Source organism: Marmota marmota, unplaced genomic scaffold, assembly GCF_001458135.2.
Source record: "Marmota marmota marmota unplaced genomic scaffold, marMar, whole genome shotgun sequence".
NCBI classification, from domain to species: domain Eukaryota; kingdom Metazoa; phylum Chordata; class Mammalia; order Rodentia; family Sciuridae; genus Marmota; species Marmota marmota.
The window spans coordinates 9,695,064-9,718,305 of NW_025999905.1; the positions used below are offsets into that span (position 1 = coordinate 9,695,064).

General features: G+C 37.2%; 1 long non-coding RNA gene across 1 annotated transcript in view; it reads right to left on the reverse strand.

The window, feature by feature from the left end:
* Positions 1-15,805: 15,805 nt before the first annotated feature.
* LOC125615522 overlaps positions 15,806-23,242 on the reverse strand; it is a 28,995-nt gene continuing 21,558 nt past the window's right edge. Inside the window, exon 3 of the long non-coding RNA XR_007346131.1 lies at positions 15,806-16,036. This is a non-coding gene — a long non-coding RNA (uncharacterized LOC125615522). The remainder of the gene's footprint in view (positions 16,037-23,242) is intronic.

Consider the following 23,242-nt stretch of genomic DNA (forward strand, 5'->3'; position numbering starts at 1 on the left):
ATAATTTTGTATATTTGGGATCTGATAAACCTCTTATATTTGATTTTCCATTTCATTCTTTAGGTTTGGGAGCATTTCTGAATTATTTTATTGAAAACATAGTGCATTACTTTCATTTGTATCTCCCTGAGCCTTCATCTATCCTGATAAATCCCAAGTATGGTCTTTTCAGGTAATTGCATATATATTGAAATTTCTATTCATGGTTTCTTAACATCTTTTCTCCATGGTAAACTTTTTTTTTTTCAAGATCATATATTTTGTCTTCACTGACTGAAACTTTGTCTTCTAAGTGATCTAGTGTGTTGGTGATACTTTGCATTGAATTCTTTTTTTTTTAATATATTTTTTTTCAGTTTAGTTGGACACAATACCTTTATTTTATTAACTTTTATGTGGTGCTGAGGCTTGAACCCAGCACCTCGCACGTGCTAGGGCGAGCGATCTACCACTGAGCCACAACCCAGCCCCTTGAATTCTTAATTTTGTTTATTGCTTCCTTCATTTTGAGGATTTCTGCTTGATTTCTTTTCATAATCTCTACCTCTTTATTTTTATTTATTTTTTGAGGGTACTGGGAATTTAACTTAGGGGCACTCAACCACTAAGCCATATCCCAGCCCTAATTTGTGTTTAACTTAGAGTTAGGGTCTCACTGAATTGCTTAGAAAGCCTTGCTTTTGCTGAGGCGTCCTTTGAACTCATGATCCTCCTGCCTCAGCCTGCCAATTTACTGGGATTACAGGTATGTGCCACCACACCCAACTCTTTTCATTGAAGTGATGTTTCACTTCTATATTTTCTTTCTGAGTTTACTCCTTAGATCATCCTTTATTTTGCAGATCAGTTTGATCTATGCACATTTTTAATTCCTGCTCTGATATTTCTTCAACTATGGTATTTTTAGATTCTGTTATTAAAGTATCTTGATTGGTTTAGGGTGATTTGTTTACTTTCTTTTTCATGTTGTTTGTGTGTCTACCCATCTAGAAGTATGGATCTGAGGTAGTAGAGTTTCTACCCTGTGGACTTGTAGTGTCCCTGAAGGTTTCCATTACCTCACTGTTTAGGGGGAGACAAATAATAACAACCAACATAAACAATACAGCATTAAACCAAATAGTTCCTACTATGACATCTACAATGTTAATTATCAAAATAAACAGAAATGATGTGATCAGTTATTACCTACAATAAAACATCAAGTTTGCAAAAGGGTTTACAATATCAAATGGTGGACAGGGAGAGAACAGAAGTGATATGTGATGATTGTGAAGGAGGAGGAAAAAAGATAAAAGATTAAAGGAAGAGTGAAAGAGCACAAAGAGATTGTTAGCAGAAGAAAAGAGAGAATGAGAATCAAAAGAAATAGGTAAAAGAAAAATATGTATAAAGTAATAATTTTAAAAACTTAAAAATAAAAATACAAAAACAAAAAATAGTATATTTTAGATACATCCCAGTCCTCAAAAAACTAATCCATGGATTGGGGTTGGGGTTCAGTGGTAAAGCACTTGCCTAGCATGCATGAGGCACTGGGTTCAATTCTCAGCACCACATTAAATAAATAAATAAATAAACAAACAAACAAATAAATAAATAAATTGTATCCATTTACAACTAAAAATATTTTTTTAAAAACTGATCTACAAAAAATAACTGGCTTAAAAAATGCTAGAAATTAGGGGAAAAAAAACCTCAATTATGAGTATGTATAAATGTCCATGTACCATTAAGGTCACAATTAAACAAAAGAAAAAGGAAGAAGGGGAAAAAAAACATCTCAATGAAAAGTTAAAGAATTCTTTCTGTTGGAGTTCAAAAGATTCTCAGCTTTTCTTAGGAGTTTTAGGTAGGGTCTGATAATCCACCCTCCAGATTGCTGGAGTGAGAGAGATAATCCCATTGGTGGAATTCCTGGAGGCAGGGTTTAGGCTAAGGTGGGCTCCAGGCTCTTTGATGAATGCCAATTGGTCTGTAGATTTTTAAATCGGTGCACCGCCAGGGCACAGTAACTGCTAGTTCATGCTGAAAGACTGTACCCTAGAAATCTCCCTTGGTTCCACTCGTGTGGTAGAGGAGCCAATTCTTAGTCCCCTATGTCACCTGTGGCCCCCACATTTCCTGGTCTTGGATTCAGTCTCCAAACTCAACCTCTCCCACCCTGCCCTTCTGAATTCCTGGCCAGATGCATCTCTCTGTCTGTAAGCAGCCAGATTGGAGGGGGTGAGGAGGGCTGGGTAGGTTTCCATGACCAGTTGTCCCCTGTGTAAACCCCTCTCCACGTTTGATTTTTCTCCTGGCCACTTAAGTACGCTCTATCGTGTGTGGTATGTGTTTACTGAGCCTGTGTTTTAGGCCAAACTCAAGTTTGCCAGGAATTGGCTCCCTCAGCTGCTGCCCTGTGCTGTGGCTTGCCCTGTGCTTGCCACACAGAGAGATGGCAGCTTCTTTCCAGCACAAGGAAATTTTCGTTTAGTCGGACAATGTCCTTGATATTTAAATGCTCTGTACCCAGACATGCCTCAAGTCCTAAAAATTTAGGTTACTTTAATTCCTTTAACCCTGCACTTTGCTCAGAGGAACCACTCTGGCTGGTGCTTCTGGCCCAGCAACAGCAGTGGCTGTGCAGCTGGGGATTTCTTCCTTATTGTAACCAACCTCCTGTATCCCTGATCTGCTTTGAATGTTCAGTTTTAAATTCCAGTAAAGCCCCCCCCACACACACATACTCTTTTTTTTTTTTTTTAAATTTACCCACTTTGCTGAGAAGCTGCCTATATGCTTTCTCGCTTTCACTTAATGAAGCAGCCAGGAAAGCAACCTCCTCTATTCTGCCATCTTGAAAACCTCTGACTTTTCCCTTTACCCTGAAATTTTTCACTTTTGGAGTTAATTTTTAATTTTTTTTTATAGTGAAGATGTAGTAGCCAATAATACAGAAACAACTAGTATAGTTTGGCAGCACCTCTATTCATGCTAAGACACTAACAGTTTTACCTACTATTGCTCTTGGATCAACAGTGTAACATAATGAAAAAGGCAAATAATGTTTTATGGCTATTGTGAAAATAATTTGACTCTAGGGACTGTTAGAGGTTCATACCATATTTTGAATAGATCTATTAGATGGGATACTAACTTGAACAGTAATTAAACAAAAAATATTCAGAATATATCAAATAAAGTTATTGCCTGAAAAATCTAGGTCATTCATAAATCAGCAGTAAGAGTCACTGGTTCATAAAACAATGAATTTCCAGAAACAAATTGTTAGATTAAAATTTGTTTTTTCTTCTGATATAATATATACTGACATTTGGAACAGTATATACAGAAAAAAAATATGTACCACAAAATTATTGATATGTGACATATTTGTCTCAATATTTTAAGCTTTTAATCTGTCATTTCAAATTCCCTCAAAACACAACTTTTGGTGGGTCTAAAATATGTTCTGAAGTGACACAATCATTTTCAAACAGTTTTATAGTGTTAGGTGTGTTATTTCCATTTTTTGTGATATTTTAGGCATTGGAATAATGGATACATCTTGAATATAGATACATATTCTGACCTTAATTGGGTGTTGTCAGACTTTCAAATTTGAGTTATGATCTGGACTCTGTAGTTATATTTGATTTTGGTTTTAATTTATATTTCCTTAGTAAATGATATCTAGCAAATTTGCCATTTGCTAAATAATAAAAATTTCTATATATTGGCACATTTTATATGTGCTTTCTGAAAAGTTTGTTATATAGCCACTTCTATCAAAGGTTTTTAAAAAAACAGAACACATTGTGATTTACTGTAGAAGTAATAAATAGTTCTCAGAGGAAAGTATTAAAAAAACATGAAAGTCCCTCATAATCTGACTGCCAAGAGGTTGCCATTGCCAACTCTTCGCTTTATTTTTCCTGTCTTTGCCAAGTACAATTTTCTTTAATCAAGTCAATATTGTATATTCAATTGAGTGGTTTAACACCAGAGCATGAACATTTCTGTACATTGGTAAATATTCTTTCCACATCTCTGCCTTCCCCACTCAAAGGAAATTAAAGTTTATCTAGGGCAAATACATGCAAAGTAATAAATAATGCAGTACTAAAACGTGTAAGGTTGGTAGAGAGAATACAAATTTACACGGCTGTGAGGATTGGCCGTTAGCTGGAGCTGTCAAGTAAGGGCAGTGAAGGTGAAAAGGCTGCAGTGGGCAAACAGTGAGCCACAAGCTCAACTAGGTGGATGCAAGGGTGAGCTGCTAAGCTGGGACCCTTTAGGTCCTTAGCCAATTGTTCTGGCCTGGCTCCTTACAGGAGAGCAGACTGATTGGCTCAGACAGAACAAAGGGTGAGGGGCCAGGTTTCAGAGGTCCCTTTTAAGATCGCCAAATGAGCCACTGCCCTCTGTAGAATTATGCCTAGAATTACATAGAATTGAATTTTTTTTGGGGGGGGGGGCTGGTGGGGGGATGGGCTGACTTAACTACAAAACCCTTATTTCTGATGATGGAGAAATCATAACACTACATGCATGCTGCCATTCCCAGAAAAGACTGAAAATATTGTGTTGTGGTACAAATTGTGTAACTCCCCTCTGGTGAATGACGGCATTTTCTAATTTTATGCTAATGACAAATATGAGAGGTATTCCAGATTGAGCCATTTGTGTGCAATCATGTCTTGTCCTCCAAGTGGGAGTTCAAAAATATACCTGATTTCATGCTGTGTACCTAGGTGATGGGTGTTAACCCAGGCCACACAGTAAAATCAGCTGCAGAGCTTTTGAAATTTCCAATGCCCTCATTACCCTCTGCTGGCCTGAATTTCTGGTTTAATTAATCTGAAATGGGACCTAATCTTGGTGATTTTTAAAATGCTCCACCTCCCAGTTATTTCCATGTGCATCCTCATTGGACAAACACTGCCAGGGACCCCACACTGCTCAGCCATCCTGAGCTGCGGTGTTCCTCCCATGATTAAGGGAAACAGCATGGCTTTTCCTCTAGGAGTTAGCTTGTTTTAAATTATTTATTTGATTTGATTGGCATGTATTAATTGTATATATATTGATGGGGTTCAGTGTGATATTTCCACACATGTACAGAATGCACCCATCAGATCCAACCTCCCTTTATCCACCCTCTTCACTTCCCAACTTTCATCCCAACCTATTTGCAGGGAGGGTATCAGGAATTTAACCCAGGAGTGCTTTATCACTGAGCCACATCACCAGTCATTTTTATTTTATTTTTGAGACAGGGTCTTGCTAAGTTGCTTAGGGCCTCACTAAATTGCTGAGGCTAGCCCTGAACATTCAATCCTCCTATCTCAGCCTCCTGAGTTGCTGGGATTACAGAGGTGTGCCACCATACCCTGTCATCCTAGTCTATATTCAGGTTGACTTTTTTCCCCCCATGTATGAGAGAACATGTAGTATTTTTTCCTTCTGACTTATTTCACTTAATATGTCCAGTTCTATCCATTTTGCTGCAAATAACAGGATTTCATTATCCTCTAAGGCTGAATAATATTCCACTGTGTGTGTATATATGTGTAAAATTATCCATGATGAGCACAGTGCAGATTCCATATTTTAACTATTATAAACAGTGCCGAAAGAAACATAGGCATGCAGACATCTCTTTGGCATCCTGATTTCACCCCACAAGTGAAATAGTTGGATAATATGGTAGAACTTATTTTAATATTTTGAGGACCCTCCACACTATTCTCCATAATGACCATGCTAATTTGCATTCCCATCAATAGTGCATAGGATTTCCTTTCTCTCCACATCCTTGCCAGAAATGTTTTTATCATAGCCATTCTACAGGGGTAAGATGGTATCTCATTGCAATTTTGATTTGTATTTTCCCAATGGCTAATGATACTAGTATTTTAAAATGTATTTTTTTGGCCATTTGTATATCTTCTTCTGAGAAGTGGCTATTCGGATCATTTGCCCATCTTTTGTTGGATTACTTGTGTTTTAGTTTGAGTTCCTTATATAATCTGGATATTAACCCTTCATCAGATAAATAATTGCCAAATATTTTCCCTCATTCTTTGTTTTCTCTTCATTCTGCTACTGTTGCCTTTTCTGTGCAGAAGATTTTTAATTTGATGTCATCCTATTTGTCAATTTTTTTCCTTTTGTTACATGTGATTTTAGACTTCTTATACAGAAAAATTAATGCTTTTACCAATGTCTCAAAGTGCTTCCCCCAGGATTTCTTCTGGTCGTTTGAGTTTCTGGTCTTAAATTTAGGCCTTTGATCTATTTTGACTTGACTGTCATAGAGAGTGGAAGGGAACAAGTTTCAATCGTTTCCATATGGATATCCAGTGTTCACAGCACCATTTCTTATAAAGGCTGTCGTTTATTGAATGTTTTTGGCACCTCTGTATACAATCAGTTGGCTATAGATGTACGAGTTTATTTCTGGGATCTCTATTTGGTTCCATTGGTCTTCATGTTCATTTTAATGCTAGTACCATGCTGTTCTGGTTACTATGGCACTGCAGTATGTCTTGAAATCAAGTATTTTGATGTCCACAGCTTGGGGTTGGTTTGTTTTTCCCCTTCAAGATGACTTTGGCTATTTGGGGGACCGTTGCACTTCCACATGAATTTTAGGATTGTTTTTTTCTAGTTTCATGAAGAATGCCATTAATATTTTGATGGAGATTTCACTGAATATGTAGATCACTCTGGATACTATGAACATTTTAACAATAATCCATGAAAGTGGGGGTGGGGGGGTCTTTTCATGAACAGATACGCATACGTGTATGTGTATGTCTTCAAGTCTTCAAATTCTTTCTTTAGTGTATTGTAATTTTACTATAGAGATTATAGAGGTCTTTCACTTCAATTAAGTTGATTTCTTAGGTATTTTGTGTTTTGGTAGCTATTGTATATGAAGTAGCTTTCATACAACTTTCTCAGCAAATTCATCATTTGTATATAGAAAAGCTACTGCTTTTTTCTGCCGCAGTCTGGCTGGGCACAATCAGGAGCCACTTGTCAAAAGAAACTAACTTTATTTTTAGAACCACACACACACCAAACAAAACAGCTCCTCAGGAAAAACCCTCAGAGCCCCAACTGCCACCACCGGCTTCCCACAAGCCTCTCTCTCAACCACAAGCCTCACCACCTCCCACCATCCTCCTGCTCTTGAGGCCGATTGGCTGGGTCGCGTGGGCGGAGCCAAAAAAGTCCTCCAATGAGCAGCTCCGTGGTCTGAAAGGGCAGGGAAACAGCCCAATGAGCATCACCGCAGAGGAGCCAATCAGCTAGATGTTGCTGGGGCCGCTGTGAGCCAATCATCAGCTGGCAGTCTGAAAGGGCGGGGAAACAGCTCAATGAGCATCTCCAATGAGCATCACCACAGAGGAGCCAATCAGCTAGATGTTGCTGGGGCTGCTGTGAGCCAATCATCAGCGGGCAGCTGGAAGTTTGCTGGGGCCCCTTCGGCTGTGGCTCTCAACATTTTTCAATTTTGTAACATGCAATTTACAGAATTTATCAGGTCTAATTTATTTTTTGGTGAAGTGTTTGGATTTCTCTAGATGTAGAATAATATCATCTGCAAACCGGTATAATTTGCTTTCCTTCTTTCCTATTTGTATGTCTTTTATTTCTTTCTCTTTCTAATTGCTAGAACTTCTAATGCTATATTGAATAAGGGTGGAAAGAGTAGGCACCCTTGTCTTCTTCCGGATCTTAGAAGAAAGATTACCTTTTCAGTGTACTATTAGCTCTGGGTTTGCCATAGATAGCCTTTATTATATTGTATAAAACTTTTATACCTAATTTGTTTAAGACTTTTATCATGAAGGGATGTGGGATTTTATCAAATGCTTTTTGTGTCTGTTGAGGCCATTATGTGATTTATTTTTATCCTTCATTCTGTTGATGTGATGTATTACATTTATTAATTTGTATATGTTAAACCATCTTTGCATCCCTGGGCTGAAAAGATCATGGTGAGTGATCTCTTTGATCAATTTGGTAGTATTCAAGATTTTCACATGTATCTTCATTAGCGATAATTGGTTTAGGTTCCACCCCCCCCCCCCAATTGTTGTATCCTTGTCTGATTTATGTAACAAGGTAATGCTGACTTCACAGTATGAGTTTGGAAAGATTCTTTTTCTTTCAATTCTTTGGAAATTTTTTGGAATAATTTGAGAATTGGCACAAGTTCTACAAAAGTTTGATAAATTCAGCCGTGAAGCCATCTTGGTTTGGGAGGCTTCATTGCTGATTCAATCTCTGTTATTAGTTTATTCAGGTTTTTATGTCCCCATGATTTAATTCTGTAGGTCATATATGTGCAGAAAATTATCCATTTTTTTAGGTTTTCATTTGTTCACAAGTGGTTTTTCATAATAAGACTAGTGATCCCTTGTAATTCTGTGGCATCAGAATTGTAATGTCTCAGTTGTAATGTCTCCTTTTTCATCTCTAATTTTGTTTGGCTTTTTTTTTCTTGGTAAGTCTTACTAAATGTTTGTCAATTTTGCTTATCTTTTCAAAGAGTCAACTCTGTTTCATTATCTTTTGTATTTCATTAATATTGTCTCTGATCTCTTTTATTTCTTCTAATTTTGCGTTTGGCTTATTCTTGTTTTTGTAAGACTTTGAGATGTATCATTGGGTTGTTTATCTTAAATATTTCTATTTTTTTAACACAGGTACTTACTGCTATAAGTAAGTACCTATGTACTTAGTACTTTAAGTACTAAGTACTGCTTTTTTTGTATCCCACAGTTTTGGTATCCATTTTTCTATGTTAATTTACATGAAAAAGTTTTAAATTGCCCTTTTGATTTATTAGTTCAAAAGTCTTATTCACTCTCCATGTACTTTCCAAAGTTTCCTTTGTTAACTTTTAATTTTATCCCACTGTGATCAGTAAAGATACAGAACAAGGTTGTTTTTTTTTTTAATTTATTAAAACTGGTTTTGTGGCCTAATATATGATCTATTTTAGGAAAGTTCCATGAACTGATAAGAATAATATGCATTCTTGATAAAATATTCTGCAAATGACTATTAAATCCATTTGATTTATAGGATAGCTTAATTCCAATATTTTCTTTGTTGAATTTTTGCACAGGGGGTAGTGGGTTTATTGTTAAAAGTGGGGTGTTGAAGTTCCCCACTCTTATTGTATTGGAACCTCTTCAGTTAGGTCTAATATTGTGTATTTTATAAAATTGGGTGTTCTGACAATAGGTACATATAGACTGGTAATCATTATATCTTCTTGTTGAAATGATCCATTGATCATTACATAGTGAACTTATTTGTCTTATAATTTCTGTCCTAAAGTCTATTTTGTCAGATTTGAATATAGCTACTCCTGCTGGATATAGGTTTCTGTTGCTTAGAATATCATTTTTCACCCTCTAACTTTCAGTTTGGGTGTCTTTCCTGGTGAAATGTGTTTCTTATAGGCAGCAATATTGAGCTTATTGTTCTTGTTTTTTTTTTTTTTAATCTATTCAGCTTCTCAGTATCCATGAACTACAGAATTTGGTTCATTAATACTAGGTTATTATTGAGAATTAAGGACTTGTTCCTTACATTTTGTTGGTTTTCTTCTAAATTTTTTGTATATTCTTTTTTCTTGTTCATCTTTGTGGTTTGGCTTACTCTACTGATAATGTTTGATTTTTTTTCCTATTGTGTATCTGCCCTTTTAGGGGATTTATACTTCCACATGCATCTATTGTAAATCTGATCTGGTGGTCATGAATTCCTTATCTTTGCTGGTCTTCATTTCTCATTTCTAAATAGTAGCATTGTTGGTATAATATTCTTGGTTGGCAGTTATTTTATTGTTGTGTTTCTCGCAAATATAACACTCAGGGGAACTGAGCTACACGAAATAACCACACAAGAGACAGATACCTTTTTCTTTGGGGTCCTGTGACAGCTCCTCTGACCTTAAGGGTCCACAGAAAGAGAACGAGCAAGCGAGCGCTTGCTGACCCCCTTTATTGAGAAGCTGTTCAAATGAGGCAAGGGGTCAGGTTTCAGGGGGTTGAGTCTAGCTTCCTGATGTCTGCTGTCAGGAAGGCCACATCCAAAGGTGGGCAAGAGAAGGGGACACACAAAGGGCATTTCCACGAACATTCTGTCCCGAACAGGGCAAAAGGGTAATATCACAAAGGAACAGGTGAGCTCAGTTGACTCCATGGGGCAACACTCCTATGTCTGAAGACATGCCCTCAAACTTCCAGGACTGGGGCAGTATCCAAGTCACTATGAGATGTAGTAATGGTCAAAGCCTTTCCAGCTCAGAGAAGGAGAATACGAATCATTCAGACTGGCTCCTCATGTTTTATTACAGGATTTGGAACATGTCAAATTCCATTCCCTCCTGCATTTAAGGTTTCTGTGGAGAAACCTGCTATTAGTCTAATGGGGATAACTTAAATGTGACTCAGTGCTTCCCCCCTACAGATTTTGGAATTTTCTTTGTCTTGCACTTTTGAGAGTTTGACTTTAATATGCTGTGGAAGTTCTTTTCTGATCATGTCTATTTGGGGTTCTATAAGCCTCCTGTATATGGATATCCATATCATTTCTCAGGTTAGAGAAGTTTTCTGTTATTTTTTTTCATTGAATGTTTTCTATGCCCTTGACTTTTCCCCCACTTTTTCTTTGGGCACTCAAAAAATGCAGATATTTTCTCATTTAATAGTGTTCCAAGGTCTCAATTTTTTTTTAATCCCCCCACACTTTTTTTTTAATGATTAGGATATTTCAAAAGATCGGCTTTCAATTTGAGATATTTTATCTTCTACTTGATCTAGTCTGTTTAGTATTTCAATTGTACTTTTTATTGGACTTATATTTTTATTGGACTTACTGAGCTCTTCATTTCCAAGATTTCTTTTTGGTACTTAGAAATTGAACAAAGATAGAAATTTTTTATTTATATACCACATTGTCTTCCTAATTTCACTTAACTGCATATCTGTATTTTCTTGGATCTCATTGAACTTTCCTACAATAAGTATTTTCTTTATCAGATTTCTTCATAATAAGGTTATGTCATTTTGTGGGCATTAAAATTTTTTCTGTGTTGCTATGTCAATTTGTGCCTCTGTTGAGCCTCTACCACTTTAATAGGGTGGCTTTCTCACAAAGATGTCTTAGGGTGTTGTTAGGAAAAGTTGGCTTTGTTTCCAACTAGGCACAGTAATTTAACTTCCTTATAGTTTCTTCAGTTGAAATTAATGATTTTGGGACCAGTGGGTATCTCAACAGAACTGGAGGAACCCACTATCTTTGCAGGATTGCAAGAGTATGAACACTGCAATGGCCCAGTCAGGTGTGACACAGATAATAGTAGGGTTCTCACTGTGTGGCTACTTTTGCAATGGAAAAGGAACCCCAATTGGAAGTTCCCTCAGGCACTAATGATGCTAACTCTGCTACTGACAAGAGGCACAGGCACTGGCAGCCCCAGCAGAGATGAGGGATTTTAAGCTTCTAATCTCTGAGCATGCCATAGGGCAGGCCCAGAAGCTGCATGGGGAAAGATGTGGCAGAAACCACAGCACCCCGTCTGTGGTCCTCAGACCCAGTTCTGACAATAATGCCTGGTCAGATGCAGTGCAAGTCTGGGCAGCAGGAGGAACTGCAGTGTTCCTCTCTGCTGCTTCACTGACAGTGCACACCTGGGGGTAGAGTGGTGACTGGGGTCACAGATTTTCTCCCCATGTGCCTGGGAACAGGGCAGCATCCAGAGCCATGGCAAAGTTCCTCTCTTCCCTTTTGGATGAGCATGCCTGGGGACAAAGTGTTCAGTTAGAGCCAGGGAGTTGCTTAAGGGCCCTTCAGCTTGCCTCCATGGATGGGGCAGCAATGGGAATCCTCCCAGTCCAGTCAATAACCAAGGCCTGAGCCATGGTACAAAAGGAGGAACAGCTGGAACCAAGTGGGTGCTACCTTGTTCTGACACTGGCATGAGTTCATGCATGGTTGGTGTCACCTTTGGTCTCAGAAGACAAATGCTCTAATGTCCTGTTTCTTGAGATCACATAACCTTATTTTTCCCTCTTTCATAACACCTGTCCCCTATAATTCAGAACACCCAGTGGGCTTGGGTTCCAATCACTCTATTGAGTTAGGTTTGGTTCATGAGTTAACTAGCCCACTGAGCCAGTACCATGTGATATATTTGGAGTCCAGAGATAGCAATATGCAGGGGTTTCTAACCCCTAGAGCAACTCTAATTCAACAATAGCTTACTTCCTAGGTACACAGCAAGGACTTTTCCTGGAAGATAATGAGATTCTTTTCCAAAGCCTGGCTGCTGAGCAGATTTCAGGTTGCTTAACTAACTATATGCAAGCCTGTGAGTACTGTGAAAACTTCCATTAGTTAGGATTGCAAGTTACCATGCTGATGGGGTTTTCAGGGACCCATTTACCCTTGAAAAGGCATACCTCCCAGCAGTGGAGGGGCATTGGTTGTTGTCAGGGTATTTTGTTTCTATTCTGTCATCCAAGGTCCATTCTGTTTTCCTAATTTCCAATGTTTTTCCATTGTACTCACCTCAAATTTACATACCTGCAAAATTTGGTTCCTCTATGTGAAGGAGGTGGTGAGACCTGGGCACATTTTTAGTCATCTTGAACCTTCATAACTTGATAAATTTCTTAAGCACATGTTGAATGTCTCAATCATATTTTCTTTCTAGAAATGCACACATGTGATATGTTTTCTGAATCTTTCAAATCTTTTTCACTTCTTTATACAACAAAGATAATTTGGGAAAACGGGAATTTTGAGCGATCAGATTTTCAATTTTGCAGATATTTCTCCATTCTCTTTCCTGGCATTTATCATTGCAGAAGGCAAATCTGATAAACTTTTCTTTGCCTTTTATTAATTTGGATTTGCTTACTTTTTTTTCTTGCATGGCTCTCTGTCCTTTCTGGTTATCATCTTTTTATTTTTATATTTGACTTATGAATTCTGACAGCATCTCATGTAAACTGATTCAATGTTAGACACTTAATTCCTTTACTGACTCCCATAAAGATGCTAATACTCTCCATAATTTCTTGACATTTATCTTTACCTACTGAGCTTCTAAATTTATCCTTGTGATTTCTGGCTCTTATTTCATGGCGTTAAGATTCTTTTGTTGTCATTAAGTATCTTAGGCACTATGAAAAATGCTTTTTTATGTTCCTGAGGTAGTAATTACTAATGTTCTAAAATATCATTCCACTTGTGTTCTGCTTTTTTCTCCTTTATTCATTCCTTCCCCCCACCCGCATCCCTGCCCAGGGCTAGGGATCAGGCCAGGAACCTACTCACATTAGGCAAGTGCTCTATCCCTGAGCAATGCCCAGTCCCTCCTATATTTATTCTTAATGAAACATGTCAACTGATGGACATATGAATTTCTCTTCATGACATTCGATGTCTTTTAGAAACTAGCTATAAGTCAGCTAGCAGGCAGGACAACAAATATATATTCTTGCCCAATTCTGAGATTGTAAGAGGCATTCATCTTTGTTAATGATGCTGTCTGTATATGAATGATTATCTATATAATATTATTATTATATAGATATCCTTCCCAGGCTATGATATTATGAACAGATTTAATAAATGTAGATTTATAACTTTCAAGTTAGCATCATTGCAAAAGCTTCTGGGTCTTTGCCTCAACCTGTAACACTTTTGTTCCTCAAATCCATATCTCCATAATACAATGTGCTAATGCTCTTTTCTCCCCCTTCCTCAACTTGTCAGATTAAGTAAAAGCTATACAGGCAAAATTTGAGTAAAACATACTTTTTTAGCATACATATGTCTCAAAAGTACTGGGACGTTACTAAAAATTTTAGTTCCTTTTTAATATTAGGGATATATTTATATGCATAATTGTAGTTTATTTGAAATTCAAATTCAATAGGGCATCCTGTATTTTTATTTGCCAATTCTACAAGTTCTTCCACATTTCTCCCCAGTTTTGAGAGTCTTATAAAAATGTTTCTATAACACAAATAGAAAGAAAATGCATTAATGGGACAGACAGAGGGTATGTGAAGAAAGGCTGGGCACTGAAGAATCTCTGCCCACTTCATGCCATGAGTACACCTGTGCAGGACAGAGATGACTCTTGCTGCTGTAGTTCTGGTGTTTGAATCTGAGGGAAAAAAATGGTTCGAAGATTTCTCTTTCTTTCAACTGGGCAGCTTGCTCTCCTATAAGGATTTGGCACTTGTGAGTTTCCATTGCATTTTTTCAATTTAATTGTATTCATCCTGCATTTGGATGTAAAAGTTCTCTGTGAAAATTGTAGTTTCGAGTGGTTTGTTAGTTTTTGTCTTTATTGTGTAAGAAATGGAAAGAGGCTGTCTAGCCCTTTAGGAAGATGTGATTGGCACATGTGTGTGAATAAATATCCCTGAACTACAATTTCTGAACCATTCTCAGAGGTCCAAAATCAAAAAGCCAAGCGTTGATTATATCTGGCTTAATGAAACTACCAAAATGAAACTGGCCAAGATCAATCTAAATCTACCTCTACAACACAAAGGCAAAGTTTTGGGGAACAAGAATTACAAGATCTTGTCATCTACGAATGTATTCCAGGTAGTGCTTTGGTTCAGTTTTTGATTGTCCACAAAAGTTTATTATAGTGATTCAGGGCTATTTGGACCAGTGAGGACATTTTTTTTTTTTTTTTTGGTGGGTCCCAGTAAGGAATGGTTTATTGAAGATGTATTCATCTTTGACTATTTTATAGCAACACAGGCTTTTTTTTTTTTAACAAGAATTTCCCTTTTCTACTACTCTGGGGACTTAGTCAATCAAGTAGCCCTCACATCACTTAGTGGCAGATGGTTCTGCATCTAAGTGTGATTCTGACTGTTTTGCAATCCTCACAGCACATAAAAACAGGCTCAGTTATAAGAAAACATCTTCAGAATTGGTCCTGACACTCTTAGGAGCTGGGAACTGGTTGAACTATCTCTTCTTAAATAAGTCATGCATTTAGCTCAGTTCAAAGCCTGACAAAGGTTATAGACCTTGCTTTTGTGTCAATGTGCAATGCCTCATGCTGTGCTTCATCTTCCCAAACGCAAGCCAATCCACCTGCTTTGCCTGTTTGATTTCTTCCAGCTGGTTTCCCATTTGTCTTGATTTACTTTCAAGGTTTTTGCCTTATTGACTTATTAAGGAAGCCTAGGCACTTATTTTGTGAAGATTCTTTTTTATAGCTGTGCAATTTGATCAGCAGAACATAAGATTGGTGGCAATTATAGTTACTGGGGCTTTGTACAACAAGATTTTTTTTTTTTTTGAAGAATACAGTCCCTAAGAGATAGGAACTGATGAGGAACTTGTGTGGAAGGAGTCCTTCCTTCCACTGCTGCTCATCAGAGGTGTTGAGATAAGCTGGGGCAATGCCATGTAACATATAACCTCACGGCTCTTTTTGAACTTCTTACACTGAGAACAGGTTGTTCTGGGAAAACTAACTTTGAGGAGAACTGCTAGACAAAAGATGCTCCTTTGGGATCCAGAAATGGAGATATTCAAGAGACTTGGATCATGTAGTAGCTGAGTGTTCTCTAGTCCTAGGTGCACTCTATTTTGTTCTGCCCCCCTCCCCCCCCCTCTAGAGGGTTCACTGTTTCTGTAGCGGAGCAAGTAGGAGTCTGGAAAAACCCTACTGTTAGTGATTTACCACCACAAATCTTACTTTTCCTAACTTGTAAAATGAAGTCAATAATTCTTAATTAATTGTATAGTATATGATTGAAAGATCTGCCATACTAAAACATTAAAGGGGTGGGTGTTTGAGACCAAGATTTGTTTGTTTTCACATAACCATTTTGAGGTGGACATTCCAAAATGGAGGGGTGGCTCCACTCCTGTAAGTCATTTAGAAGCAGTTTCCTTCAATCTAGTTGCTATGTGAGTTCCAAGGCCATTTTCCACACTGACAAGGATAAGGTTGAGTAGCAGCAAATCCAGCCTGCAAGAAAGATAAAAAAGGAAGTTCAGGTGAGCCATTTTCCTTAAATCTCACACCCAAGAGCTTTGGCTCTTCCCTCTCATGCTATTGGTGAGAGCTTAATCACATGACTACACCTAGCCACATGCAAAGCAGGGAAAAGTCATCTTGAACAGAGAAGCCATGTGCCCAGGAACAAAGGGAAGATGAGATTTTTGAGGGCAATCGTGAGATGTAAATTTAAATAATTTTGAAGTGCCAAGCACATGCTACTCTGAAGTATTACTGAAGGCCTAATAATTAAGAAAAGCTTTTTTTCTGCCCACATATGGTTTTTCTTAAGAGATTGATGATTAGGAAAGGGGAAAATTAGAAACATGATGCATAAATTCAAACATAGGCGGGGAACAGGAAGCACTAAGTCGAATTCCATTACATTTGAAATTTAACTCACTCCTGAATGCTTTAATTAATTGAGGGTAGCAGTGGAGGTTGGGCATAGCATAATTCTCCTTAGGGACCTCTTCAGACAGGGATAAGAACCCATTCCCTTTCTGTTGTAGGGACCATGGCTTGTACTTTTTGTTTCTAACAGTGTTTTTGGAAATTATAGGTATTAGATAATTGCTACATTATTACTTTCTTTCAACCAAAATCAGTATTAAAAATCTTTTTAAAGAGAATTTTTAAAATATTTATTTTTTAGTTTTCAGTGGACAGAATATCTTTATTTTATTTTTATGTGGTGCTGAGGATGGAACCCAGCGCCCCACATATGCCAGGTGAGTGCGCTACTGCTTGAGCCACATCCCCAGTCCAGTATTAAAAATCTTAAGATAATAAACTGTGTATTCTACTGACTGATCACTTATCTGTTGAATACTTCATATGTGAATTCTAGAGAACTCCATTATCTAGAGTACTACAACTTCTTTCATAATTTTAGAATAATTCAGATTTGAATGATAAATGGTTGATAATATACATGAAATGTCTGAGTCATATAAAAGCCATTTTATTTTTGGTACCAGTGATTAAACCCAAGGGGACTTAAGCATTGAGCCACATTCCCAGAACCCACCTGTCCCCATACAGACACGCAATTTTATTTTTTGAGACAGGGTCTTACTAAGTTTCTTAGGGCCTCCCTAAGTTGCTGAGGCTGGCTTTGAACTCATGAACCTCCTACCTCAGCCTCCCAAGCCACTGGGATTATGGGTGTACACCACTACACCTGGCCAAAAGCCATTTCAAAATTATTAAAATATTTTTGCTAAACTATACTGATTTTTATTTTTTGACCCTAAAGCACAGAAATAGTTTTTCAGGAAGTAAACTCGATATTACAAATCTATTTGAATAATTGCTAATAAACAGATCTATCCCATTTGTTCTAACTTAGAAAACTCTTTTTATTTTGAAAATGAAAACAGTATATCCTTATTGATATAACTGAAAGGGCATATGTTGAAAGTGATGGAGGTTATTTCTCCATGATGTAATTATGGAAGATTGCCATTTTCTTGTTTGTCTAGCATTTCTTTATTCCTAAGAATGAGGAAAATAATGTGGAGAATTGGAAGGTAGAAAGAATGAGACTTCATATAATCATGCCTTTTAACAGAACTTCCAGCTACAAATGTTGCAAAAGGCTTCTCAGGTTTATAGTCACGACATGATTTTTATTAGGTAAGTAGGGAATGCATACAGGATGCCGGTTGTGTTTTCAAATGTAAACTTAAAGCACAGAGGCATTATTATGGTCTCTAAAGCACTGGTGGGAAAAGGATCGGAACCTGTAACATTTCTATTCAGGGACCCAAAACTCATGAAATTCATTGTTCACAAAAGCATATTGAGTCCAAAGGACTAACATTTCCTTTGCCATTGTTTCTTTAATGCTCCCTAGTGCCCCATACTCCTCCAGGAAACAGCTCCCCACTCCTTCCTCTTATTGAACATCAAAAGACTTAGAAGCTGTTTGTACATCCATATGTTCACTGTAGAGACTGGAATCAACTCTTATTTCAAGTTCCCATGTGGGAATTCCAGGGTTACTCCAGGATATGAAGGTGAAGACTGTTGTATCCATTTTCCAAACCCATCAAAATCTAATGTGATCTGTCTCCAAAAAGAGATTTGTCATTTAAATTTAACCCTATATTTCCAGAATAGAATTCATTGTGGTCAGGAGTCCTCACAATAAATTGCAAGTGCAAATAACCGGAAAGAAAGAGATGGAAATTACCAGTTTTAAATGAAAAGTACTTATTTTGGAAGTCTTATTTTAAAATAGTTTTGCCTAGCATGTGAGAGGCCCTGAGTTCCATCCCCATCACCTGAGCAGGGAGGTGGGTGGATTTTCAAATGTGGTGTTATTTTTACCTAGGGTTCTGGCTTCACACCTTACTTGAGCATTTGGTCTTATCCAAATCTCATTTTCTTTAAAGTTAGTAAAAGTGAATTTGACTACGAAGTCAATGTTGGTTCACAAGGAGAAGAAGCTTATCTTCTTGTCCTATATACATATGATTCAAACTACCTATTACAGGGTGATTGGATAGAGGGGATACTAATAAACATACAGTTTTACTTATCTTATTTGAGGAGTTTTTATTTTAAGATCTTAGGAAAATAATTGTTTTACCTATTTGTTTACTTTTCTGTAACTCAGCAGTTCAAGAAGACAAGAAAAAAATATGAATGTCATGTAAAATAAGATAACACATTTTCAGTAATTCTTTGTGGTCCATTTGAACCAATATTTATGGGGATTCTTTAGTCACAAGAAAGTTTGAGCTTAATAAGGAAATCAAATCTGGCTTAAGAAAGTTCAACATTTTTAGTCAACATAAATGAAGTATATTTTGTCATTGTTTTTGTAGTTGTATTTCATAAAACACTAGTTCTAAGGCACTGACAATATATATTATGTACAAACTAACCAACCTCTATTTTTTTAGATGTACAAACAAAAACACTCGTCACTGTATTACTTTGATCACAGCAACATAAAACTATCTGACACAAACAACTTAGAGGAGGAAATATTGATTCGGGCTCATGGTTTCAGAGGTTTTAGATTACAATTGGCCTGCTCCATTGCTTTGGGCCTGAAGTGTGGCAGAACATCATTGTGGACTAACCTGGCAGAAGAAAGCCGTCAACTCATGGCTGCCAGGGAACAGAGAGAGGGAGAAAAAGGGGCCAAGGACAAAATAAGGGCACAGCCCTAGTGGCCTACTTTCTCCAACCATGCTCCATCTGCCTACAGTTTCTTCCACCTCTCAGTAATCCATTGAGCTTTTAATGGATTAATCCACTGACATGATTAGAGCCTTCATGATCCAATCACTCCCCAAAAGCTCTCTCTCTGAACTTTGCTGCATTGGGGACCAAATTGTTAAAACACGAGAGTTTAGGGGACACCTCATATCAAACCATAATATGAACATTCACCAGTAAATGAAACAGATGCAAGAAAGAGATAAACAATGTTGAACAAGGAATGGATAAATCTAATGCTTTCTAAATAATTTTTGGAAATGAGACCATGTAGCTTAATACCTGAGTTAAGAAAGAATTATTTAGAAAGGGTATCTAGGGAGGGACCAAATTATACTGTTATATTGTGTACATGTATGAATATGTAAAAATGAATCCCATTGTTACATAATTATAATGCACCAATAAAAAAGGAATAAATAGGGAACCTGGGAAATTATTTCAGCCTGTCTAGAATAGAAAATATATACCAAAAAATCCATGAGTAGTTTTAGATTTAAGAATGAAAATCTCACAGAGCATCATTCTTGGAATAATGAGTAGAAAGCTGAGAGCCAAGCCCAAACTGGGAGGTATGAGGTTGCTGCTAGGTCATTGCCTATGAACTTTGGATATGCAAAACCACAAAGATTGTTTGGAAAATTGAAGTAATTTTATCTACTATTTACAATATAAAGAGTTATTCTTTGTGCCTGATTTTCTAGTGATGGGGTTATTACTTTACAGGGTGGGTAGAAAATTATCTTTCTTTGGGGGAAGTACAGACTTATAGAGCCTTTGCTATGGACTTCCTAGAACATGTTTTTCTTAGCAGCAGTGAGTCCCAGGGAGCAACCAGAACAGACCCTGTGTTGATCTTGGCTGCCTGAACAGGTGTCCTATAGAAGCTTATCATCTTTCTCCACTCCCAGAGACGTGCAGAGAGCCCTATAGGAAACATACAAGTCTGTTGTCTTTGGATGGTTAGGTTGTTTCCTCTTTCTTTATATTGTTATGTAGTTAGCAAGTTTACTTTTAAGATTCTTTTTATTTCTGGAAACTTGAAAATGTCTTGTTTTTGCATTAGTAAAAAATCATGATAGAAAATTTTATTTATAAAAATATACTTATATATCAATACACAAAGGAAAGGGTCCAAAAAGATGCATTCCAGAAATGTTTGAAATGTGAACTGAAGAAACTTGGCTAATTTTCTAGTCATAACTTTGATAAAACAGGCTTATGCCATGGTTCAGATACGTTAAATAGTTAAGAAATGTTTTTAAAACTTACAGCTTTTTCTTCTATTCAGTATTAATGCTTGATTGCCTCTTTCTGCAGCTATGATTTGTATAGAAGCTTCCATTTAAATATCTGATCAAAACTTCCAAATACTTAGCATGTAAAATAGGGAAAATCTTGTCTATTTTTTATATATTTTTTTAAATTTATTTTTTATATTCAAGGGCACCATATGTGCCCTAAAATTCCTTTGGTGTGTCATCAGAATGAAAGAAAACCTATTACAAGACAATGCTGAAAAGTCAGATTATAGTATTGAATAGTCCACTGTAATCTACAGTGCCCTTGAGAAAATCCAAGGAGCTAGGCAATCCCTTTCTCCCAACACCAAACCAGGGAAACCAAGTACAGCTTTAATGGTTAACACTAGCAAATGACAAGACAAAACGAAAATTCCTTTATATTAATGTAAATGAAAAAATCTCAAATCTTTCAAATCCTAAACCTTTAAATGCATTGTCCATCTTACGTAACGAGTAGAGAGATAATGATGCGTTGTCTTTGGGAACTTTTAGTGACCATGTCTCCAACCCTCAATGGGATGTTTCTCTTCCATTCTTTCAAGAACCCTGACTCTGGCATCACCTCAGTTGGATATGCTTCCTTCTATTTCTTGGAAATGTAAAATCCCACAAAGGCCTCTTTGTTAAGATGAAGGGGACAGAGTGTGTAATCAGTGGACTGTGCATCAGAGAGATTTAAACTAGCACCTTTACTTACTACCGTGTGCCCTTGGAAGAGGTACTTACTCTCTCTCAACTTCAATTTTCTCTTGTAGATGAGGGCCGCAATATGCCGCAGTACGGCTGCAGCAAAATAACTGGGGGGTGACGAGCAACTTGTGTACATTGATACAGCAGGAGTGGAAGCCGTTTATTGCAGGACAGGAGCAGTATTTATACATTCCACACAGCTTATCTAATTAGCATAAACTAGATACATCAGTCAACCAATCAGGAATCTCCACACTTAATGGCTCGCTTTTGTTACTTCTCAAACCACTCCCTCTGGCATTTTGCCAGGCACCATCCAGACTTGTTTATGAACTCTAGCATTCCCCTGGCAAAATGCCAGGTGTTATTTTGACTTGTTTACAGACTCTAACAGCAATATATAATTCCCAGAGCTGCTAAGGAATTAATGAAATGTAACTTGCCTTGAGCAGGATCCAGATCACAGAAAGTATTTATTAAATGGTAGCAATTCCAATGCCCATGAGATAGTTTCCAGTCACTTCTACATGGGCATGTTCAGAGTGGTCAGCTGACTTTTTAATGCTGTTATGTGTACATGCATTAAGCCTATTCAAACATTTATTGTAATAATATGTAAGTAAATAGATAGTATTTCTCTTTGTATGTATAGGATTTAAGAAAATCCTTCCACGTATGTTGATGCACACCATTATCCCAGTGGTAAGGGAGGCTGAGGCAGGAGGATCTCAAATTCAAAGCCAGCCTCAGCAACTTAGCAAGGCCTTAAGCAATTTAGTGAGACCCTATTTGAAAATAAAAAAATTAAAAGGGCTGGGAATGTGGTTAAGTGCCCCTGGGTTCGATCCTGGTATAAACACACAGCCCTTATTCTCCTCTTTTGGTACATAAATTAATGGTAGTTTTATTGTAATCCCTATCCTTTTGTTTGATCTCCCCTGCATTTTCTTATAGCTAATTTATTGCTATTTCTTGCTTTAACTGTTATGGCTTTCCTTCCATTTGCCATTTTCTTCCTTTGCATCTTCTTATAATTTAAACTTTCCACAGCTTCAGTGAGTAGGCTGGAAAATGTTTAATGGACTGCTTGAACCAATGCATTTTAATGGCTCCCCCACATGGTCCTGAAGATTTTTATATTTTAGTTTTCTCCTTCCCATGTCCTCAACATCCTATGATGAACTATGAAGAATTGAGCCAGTGGAAGTAGGAAGAGTTATTTCTTACTTTATCTGCAAAATTTGCTATCATTTAAAGTTAACTTCACATTACTCTTTTAGTGACTTCTGTCATTTTTTTTTTCAAATGAAAACTCCTAGCATATTTCTCTTGACCCCCTAGTGATACCCAGATGTGACAAGGGATCTAGAAATATCCTTATCTTGCCTGGAAATTCTTTCTATTCCAGTACACACCCAGCTTTTCCAGTATTTAAATTTTGCTCAAAGGTTTTTCCTAAGATCACAGGACAGGCATGCTATATTTTAGCTAACATGCCTGGGTTTTGATTTCATCTTGTCAGGGATATGACTTATGAAGTTTCCTTTATCTGTAAGAGAAAGTTGACCTTTTGTGCTAACTCCCCTTCCTGGTGAGTCAGCCTGCTCTGGGCTCGCCTCTTTGCTCAGCTCCAAATGCCTCACTTCCCATTGCTTCCGCAGGACCTCCCCTTATCTAGGCTCTTCTCCAAACTCATCCAACCAGCCCCATCCTTGACGCAGACTTTTGTGTATGATTAGTTACTTTTTAGTTTCTACATATTAAATCATGAAAATCAAAATAATTTATTATCCTAGCACATCGAGTAAAAATAATGCTAGTAAAGGTTATGCAACAATCTTTTCCAGAAAGGAGGTAATGCTGATATAATGAGAATTTATGGTATCACAAAAACTCAACTTCTAGGTAGTTACAAATAGGTAGCCATTTCCTTTTTTTTTTTTTTTTG